The sequence below is a fragment of the Orycteropus afer genome, unplaced genomic scaffold (assembly GCF_000298275.1).
Source record: "Orycteropus afer afer isolate SDZICR_OR568_19922 unplaced genomic scaffold, OryAfe1.0 scaffold00010, whole genome shotgun sequence".
NCBI lineage: Eukaryota > Metazoa > Chordata > Mammalia > Tubulidentata > Orycteropodidae > Orycteropus > Orycteropus afer.
In genome coordinates, this window is record NW_006921597.1 from 4,625,003 (window position 1) to 4,633,669 (window position 8,667).

General features: G+C 39.6%; 1 protein-coding gene across 1 annotated transcript in view; it reads left to right on the forward strand.

Annotated features, from left to right (window-relative positions):
* The window catches only part of TBX15 (T-box transcription factor 15), a 131,122-nt gene that overhangs the window by 101,842 nt on the left and 20,613 nt on the right, over nucleotides 1–8,667 (forward strand). The window lies entirely within an intron of this gene.

The following is an 8,667-nucleotide window of genomic DNA, read 5'->3' on the forward strand; positions in this document are numbered from 1 at the left end:
CCTCAGAAGAAAGGCCTTGTGATCATTTACTTCTGAAAAAATCAGCCATTGAAAACCTGGTGGAGTACAGTTCACCTCTGATCCACATGTGGTCAACATGAGTTGTAATTGATTCCACAGTAACTGGTGGTGGTTTTTTTTTTTTTCTTCTTTCCCCAAACAGAATACAGTGAGCTACTAGCTTTCAGAATTTGCAAACGTAGCCAATGTCAGCATCCAGAGAATGATTTCATTCTCCTCTGTTAGGCACAGCTTGCCAGTCAGAAGACAATTTGCCCTCATCCACCTCTGGCTCCCTGTCATTCCTGAAGGCTCATGGAGCAAGCTTAGAGCCAATGAGCTGACCACTTGCCTTCTGTCAACCAGCATGACTTTCCAAGTGACTTCCTCACTTTCAATTTCAGTATTTCACTTGTTTTCCCTAGAGCCATTGGCAATGTTTTTCCAGCCAATCTCATCCTGCTCTTTCCTGGCAATATCTCTAGCCCCCGTAGATTTCGTGTACTCTTTTGTTATCCCTGGCAGGGGTGGCTTCTGCCATTTAGTAGATCTACGCATGTAATCAACACTGGCCTCTCCTCTCATGCACTGCTGCATCCACAGTTCAAGGTAGCTGAGCCCATACTGGATTCTGGCAGCAGCATCCAGCTGGATTCCCTTTGCATCCAAGCCATAGCTGTTTATCATGTCCCCTGGCTTACAGTCTTCTAGTCGGTATTTAACATATTTCTCTGCTTTGTTATTTGTTCTCCCTCCCCTGTCATGAACTTTTTCCACCATTGTCTTCTTGGCCATATGGCTTTGCCAGGAAAAGTTGGCAATTGTTTTATTATCTATGGCTCTTGCCCAGGGATGGTGTCATTGAACGGGTGACGTCTTTTTAATGTCTAACATATTGGAGTCTGAAATATCTGGAAGATAATGAGGCCTACAGGGACTCGAAGGACACATTTTTGATTCTTTGAGGAGAGAATGAGAAATGGGATTAGGTAAAATATATCTCCTTTCCCATTTAATCCAGAGTCAGAGGACTGACAAAAGTTTGAATTCCAGTGAAGTAAGAATACTTTCTCCTATGACTGATCACATCCTGAGCAGAAGAGTGGGTTTCTCTGAGTTAGATCAATGGTCCCCAGCCTTTCATTAGGATTTCTCTTATGATTTCAAGATCTTTGATAGATCTTGTCTTTAATCAACCTGCATTTATTAACAATTAGGAGTGAGTTGTTCACTGACTCTATCTTAGGCATGAACAGGTTATATGAATTGCCTAAGGTTGCATTACTAAGCAGTAAGGCTGCAATTTGAACTCAGGCAGTCTGGCCTCAGAGCCCATGGTCTTTAGGACTAGTCAAATCTGTCCCTGATGTAATTTTAATATTACCAAATTAAAGTTAGACCATTCCAGTCAAATGCAAAGAAACGTAATATTTTAGCCTGCTTTGTGTTATCATGGGTTTTTATTATACTTCTTGAGGCAATGAAAACTACTTGTAGACTGCTATTGCTACCTACTCTAATTCCAAGGGGAGCAGACAAAAGGTACATCAACAACAGGTTCTTTATCATGTATATATACTTATAACACTATCTAAAGCCAAGTTTTTTTTTTTTTTTAAATTGTTGTAAAAATAGAGATAACACAACATTTGCCAATTCAACGTTTTTCACATGTACAATTCAGTGAGACCAATTGAACAATGGCTTTCAGCCAATTTGCAGACCTCTATTGGGAGGTCTTTTGGAATATTCCCAGACAATACATATCCTGAGTAATCTAAATGTAGAAGCCAATTCCAGATTCATTGAAGGAGAAAGAAGTGTTGAAGGTTTGACTTCACTTCAATGAAGCAAGAACAGTCTAAGAAAAAGGATTAGAGAGTTGGGATATGGTGATTAGACCTTAAAGAATAGTATGTTCTAGTTTGGTGACTTTTCAAATATTGCACAAAGAAGAGAAAGGAAAGGAGATAGGGGCTCAGCACCATCCATGGGATAATATCCAAGCACTTATCATGCAACAAGGCCCCGTGGTGTTTACCCTTCATCTTAAACCCTGAGATTTAGTCACCCTGAAATATTTTCACTTCCCCCAAGTACTTTGTTTTCCATATCTGTAAGTCTTTGCATATTCCGTTAACTCTACCAGGAAAGCCATTTCTGCCTCTTGTCTGTGTGAAAAATTGTTGTGTACTTTTTAATATTAAGCTTGTACAACTCTCCTTTTGTGGAATCTTTCTTAAGTTTTCCTGGTATATTAATTACTCCTTGCTTGGTGCACCATGACATCTTCTACATGTCTCCAGTGTAGCATTTATCACACTGTTTAAAAATTAGTCATTTGTATGTTGTTCTTTTTTTATTGATTAGGAATTCCCTGAAGGATGTTGTTGTTGTTATGTGCCATCCAGTCGGACCCGACTCATAGTGACCCCTCCTTGGGTTTCTGAGGCAGTATCACTACAGAAGTAGATTGCCCCATCTTCCTTCCAAGGAGTAGCTGGTAGGTTTGAACCACCAGCCTTCTGGTTAGCAGCAAGTGCCTTTCTTTTTGAACTTATATCTCCTGAACCTAGCACATAGTTGAATAAATTAATAATTACTTTCCTAATTACATATTTCCTGTATATTTCAAGCCCCTGTCTCAATACTCTTCTCTTAGCCCTTGACTGTTTTCTCTTGAGAGATGAGTGGCCTCCTCAACCTATAGCATATGCTCCCAGGATCAGCCACAAATAGAATGGGGAAGAGTTAAAACCTGAGTAAGAAATTCAGAATCAAAGAGAAAATAAATGAAAGAAAGATATAAAGTAACTCCCTATTTCAAGATAAAAGCAGAAGCTATGCATTGGTGTGCTAATTCATAGGATCATGATCCAACCCCCCCACGCCTTATTTATTAATTTATGAATAAGAAGCCTGGAAGGATATTTCCTCACAGTCTGGCTAGTCTTCCAAAAATTGATCTCCATCATCATTTAGCAAAAGAGCTATTTGGCGCGCTTCTTCTCCTTCCTTCATTGCTCTTCTTTGAGCTGTTAGTTTGGTCAGGAAGTAGGCTGAAAAGTCTAAAGAGAAGAGATTTGGAAATCAGAGAGGTGACTACAGCTAAAGGACTGAACAAAGGGGGTTTGGATAAGGCCTCTATTGTCACTGGAGCAAACAGGGGAAAGTAAACAAGGGGTGATACTTGCCAATTTGATTGTCTCTGATTGGAAACCACAGAGATGACATTAGGTCTCTGGTGTGCAGTAGATCTAATGAGGCCCTCCATGTGGAAAGTGTTATCTAATGAGGCCCTCCATGTGGAACAGCATGCAGATACTTAAGACTACTTTTTTAAAAAAAAATTTTTTTTAATCTCTTCTCTTAGACAATGAATTCACTTTGTAGGAACCATGAGATAAAATTTTACAAAGCTAGATACTGCCTCGGAAACCCAAGGAGGGGTCGCTATGAGTTGGGGCCGACTCGACGGCAAATAGCAACAATAGCAAGTATTGGGTTAGTATAAAATGATGATGAACAAGAACGTGTAGTACAGGATAAAATTTGAATAAACATCCATATGGTTGATGTTCGTGGGTAGTTAGCAAGGACTTTTGTAAGAGAAAATGAGGGGTAGAAATGCTTGGCCTCTGCTAGGGGACTCCTATTCTGCTGACAGTTAGGAATTCCATTGCCCAAATGGAAGAAATAAAAGGAAAACTGAAATCTTTCTGAGACCTGAGTCAAGAAAGGTATAATCAGCTGTAGAAACAATTCACAAATGTCTAATATTGGAGGATACTCTGTTTGTCTTTAGAGTCTTCTTAAAATTTCAGACTTAGGTAAAGGAATACTGGTTACACTTTATGAAATAATGACTCATTAATAAAAGACAGAATGAAAATTCATTCTTATACTCCATTGTGATTCTGCTATGTGTCAGGTACAGTGCTATGTACTGGCACTGGGGGATAGAAAAATATAAGATGCATAGTCCTTGAGATGCATACATGCCAGTGGTGGAGAGAGGTGTATTATCTACTATTTACTTTGCAAGGCACTTCACCAACTCCTGATACATAGACCTAGTACTAGCAGTCAAATGCCATAACACTCCACCACCAGACTCCCTTATCTAACAATTAGATTTGTCTAAAGAAGTTTAATAGAGTTTGAGGGAAAATGAAAATGTGACATATAGTAAACAAATAGAGGTAGTGTTTTTAAAATTTTAAATTTTAAATGAGTTTATTTAAATAAACTCATTTTTGTTTATTTAAATTTATAGAAATATTTTGGTGGAAGTATAAATTGTCAAAGATATACTATTTCAACATGTAAAATTCAGTGACACTGGTTATATTCAAGTTGTGCTAACATTCTCACCATCCTTTTCCACATTATTTTACCACCATTATCTTAAACTCACTGCCCCCTAAACTTCCCATCCAACCTTTTGAGTTGCAACCAAATGTCTTTTGGTTTGGAGGTTTAGGGTCATGGTTTAAAGGAAAACTCCCGATCAATTAGCCTAGTTTTGTTTCGCAGTACCTCTTTTCTATCTCCTAGTTTGTTGCTTCATGACTGGGGTCTTCAAACCTAGCAAGCAGCCATCCAAGGTACAACAATTGGTATCCATTCACCAGAAGCAAAAAAAGAAGGAGGAGAGTCAGAAATCAGAGGAGGAAATTGAAGATGTGTCTGGTTGCTTCCTTTGCCATGAGATCAGAGAACTGGATGGTGGTCAGCTACCATTACTGAACAGTTTAATTAAAGATTTTATAAAAGAATCCTGATCAAAAACGGAAACAATGTGAAACAGAATTTCAAATTCTCAACTGACTCCAACTTTCTGAGCCAATGAGGCTGGATGAGCCCTTGAAACTGTTGCCCTGAGATAATCTTTAAACCTTAAACCAAAAATATCCCCTGAAGATTTCTTTAAACCAAATAGTAGGTTAATTATCAAAAGTATGTCTGTTTTGAGCATTATAGTCTTTGAAAGAATATGGTTAGTTTTTCCCAAAAGAGATACATTCTGAATACATAAATAGGTTCAATAAAGGTCTAGGATAAATCTCTGTGAGATGGATCCACAGTGGATTAGGAAAGTGAAGTAAGGAATGTATGGTCTTAGCCATTATTTTTTTGGTAGACATGCTCCCTTCCTCTGCACAACAAAAATGACACTTGTGATAGACTACTAGACTAGAGGGAGCTGTGGTAGCATAGTGCCTAAGGCACTTGACTGCTAACCAGAAGGCTGGCGGTTCAAACCCACCAGCCACTCCTCGGAAGGAAGGTTGGGCAATCCACTTCCATAGTGATACTGCCTCAGAAACCCAAGGAGGGGTCACTATGAGTTGGGTCCGACTTGATGGCACATGATGACGATGATGACTGGACTACATGGACCATGTGTGTGTTCGTATATGGCATGTTGTACATTATGGTCTCAATAGCTAAAGGGGATGATGTGACAAGTGAACTCCTTGTGGAAAATGGCTGATACTGTCACCATTAATCCATTGGTAATGGCACCAGAGGGTGAAAGTTACATCAGAGACTTCAGCTCAATGTCAGAAAGAACTTTCTAACATATATGCCCAAAAACAAACAAAGAAAAAAACCACAATATTTTCCTTGGGAAATACACCAACATTAGGATGGATAACCATTCAGAGTTAACCATAAGAGATAGAAGTAGATGACATCCAAGATCCTCCTCTACTTTTAAATCTATAATCTTATAATTCAGTCTTTTAGTTACATTTTCGATTTTGGATAAATATTACTATCCTAATGGCTGCTTAAAAATTGGCTGAATAAATAAAATTATTCACATCTTTGCCATAGCCTTTTTGCCTGCTATGAGAATGAAACCAAAGTATATTTTATATCTTTCCAATAAGTATAATACTGGCATGCATATCACTGTATTATTGCTGCTTTAGTCTACCAGCACTTTATTATGAAATGAGAAGGGACTGTTCTTTGTCCTTGAGCTCATATTTTGTCCTCATCATTGGTACATGTTCCTGGGAAGAATGGAAGAGGACGTGGAACAATAAAGACCCTGCCATTTTCAGTGAGCCTCCTGTGCCATTAAAGGGAATCCTAAAATATTCTGGTGAGCAGCCAACATTCCAAAACAAAGCAGTCAGACCTAAGCCTGGCCTATCTATTTCTTATATCCACCAAGGCTCAGCATGGCTTTATCTGCCTATCCCCTTATTATTCTGGACTCTAATTGCCCAGGCCCATTCTCTCCACAAATAGTTTCATGTACTGTATTCAGCATTAATGTAGGGTGACTAGGTGGAGATGTCTTCTATTCCTACTTCTAACAGATTAACAGCTAATAAACACCATGCAACACCCTCTCCTCTGAACCTCTTCTTAAAATACAGAGTTTGGTTTGCCAACATTGGTGTATTTAAAGCCTCCAAGATTCCAGGGAAGACTTTGGAAAGTTAACTGTGCAAGTAAGGCATGTTCAGAGAGGAAATTTTCCAACACAAAGCCATCAGTGTATCAGCAGCTCATCAAGAGAACCTCAGTCATTTATAAGGAGGGGATACTGTTCTCACTTAAAATGAAATACTTCTGACTTCATTCTTGGTATGCAGGGCTGACGAGAACTCTGGAAATGCATTATCTAGGGAGAAGGACAGGCAGTGTAAGGTTCATCTCAAAAGGAAAAGCATGCTTTTTTTCCAGGAAGGGACACCATGGTACCTTGTAGTGACTTTGTGCCACCTACTCTTCTCTACCTGCCCCCTACCTTCCCTACAGTTGCTGGACCTTCCCTCCCTACACTTATGTAGAAATTAAACAGCTAGTTTTTAAAGAAAAGTCAATAATCAAAAGCTGTGTTCAAAGCTTTAAACAAAACTCCATAAATGCTTGGTTTTACGGATATGAAATATCAGCAAGAATATATCTGAAATACTTGAATAATTATGTTAGATGATGTTTGTCAGCATTTCATATATATGGATGTTCTGGTTACCTAGTACCGCTCTGACAAGAATATACCACAAATGGGATGGCCTTAACAAACAGGAGTTTATTCTATCATAGTTTGGAGGCTTTAAGTCCAAGTTCAAAGTGCCAGGCTCTAGGAGCTGGGTGAAAGCCCCCCAGCCTTGGGCTTTAGCTCTGCCTCCAGCTCCTGGCCCACTGAAGCTAGAGGCTTTTCTTCACTCAGACAGCTGCTGGCTGCTGAGGCTGCCAAGCCCAAGGTTGACAAGTAAAAAGGCACAGTCCCAATATTACCAAACCACATGGCAAGCCATTAATTCAAGTCCATTGTAAGGCCCCAGGCCAGCAGAGCATGGCAGGCTGCTGAACAATGGCACAGCTACATGCAGGGTCCAAGCGTGCCATAAGCTAGAGACTGTCCTCAAGGCTTTTCCTTGTATACAGGAAGCAGACCACATTCCCTAAGGTGTCTGCTCAGCTGCTCATAGTAGATTCCAACATGGAGTTGATTACCAGTCTCATCATGGGGAATACTACATACAGCTGCCCAGCCACTCAACCAGGCCCAGCCACGCTGACTCACAAACTGAACTACCACAATGGAAGAGAGCTAAATTGAAGAGTAACGTAGACACTGAGCATATAGTCTAGTCGATGGAATTTCCATTATCAATGAATGAGAAAACTTAAAGGAATTTATTTGTAAAATATTTAACATTTCCTGAAGTTTGGTAGTCCCAAGAATATGACCCTCAAAGACCAGCTTGATTCCTAAGTTACAAAAATACAGATAAACATTGGGAGAAATACATTAGTCTTTTTGCCTGTGGTAAAATTTCCAGGAACAAGCCCTTTCTTTGTCTTCAGGTAGGTGTTTCTTGTAGCAGAAACCCAAGTGTATTTTATTACTTGCCTCTCCTTTTATTTTTGTTGCCTTACTTGTCTCTGTTGATTTATGTTGCTGTTGCTGTTAGGTCCTGTCAAGTTGGCTCTGATTCATAGTGACCCTATGTACAATAGAATGAAATACTGCCCGGTCCTGCAACAGCCTCCCAGTCTTTGCTATACCTGAGCCCATCGTTGCAGCCACTGTGTCAATCCATCCTGTTGAGGGCCTTCCCTTTTTTTTGTTGACCCTCCACTTTACCAAGCTTGCTTCCTTCTCCAGGGAATGGTCCTTTCTGACAACATGGCCAAAATAGGTCAAACAAAGTCTGGCTGTTCTCACTTCCGAGGAGCATTCGTCCAGGACAGATTTGTTAGTTGATTTAAGAAGACTTTAAAGTCACAGCAGCTTGACAGGTTTATTGACTCTTTACATAGTTGAGGGGTGGAGTTGACTTTGGGACAAGCTGTGTCAATGTATTATAGTAATGATGATGACATCTCCTTGCATCAGAGAAACAATCAATGCTACTCCCTGCTCCACTTATATTATATTGGTGGTAGTGACCTTTGACACTTAACATGCTTTGTCATGCCAACTATACAGCCTCTGAAGAAAGGGCAGAGTGAAATTAATAGTTATTGATTTGCTTGAATATAATCTGAATTGGGTTAATTTGTTCTTCCTCCTGAAATCCAGGCCACCTGAATTTCCATTGTGGAAATTATGGGCTCATTCACCCTGGTAGTGGTATCTCTGTGTCAATTCTTTTTTTTTTTTTATTAGAATTTGCATGAAGATTTACAGAG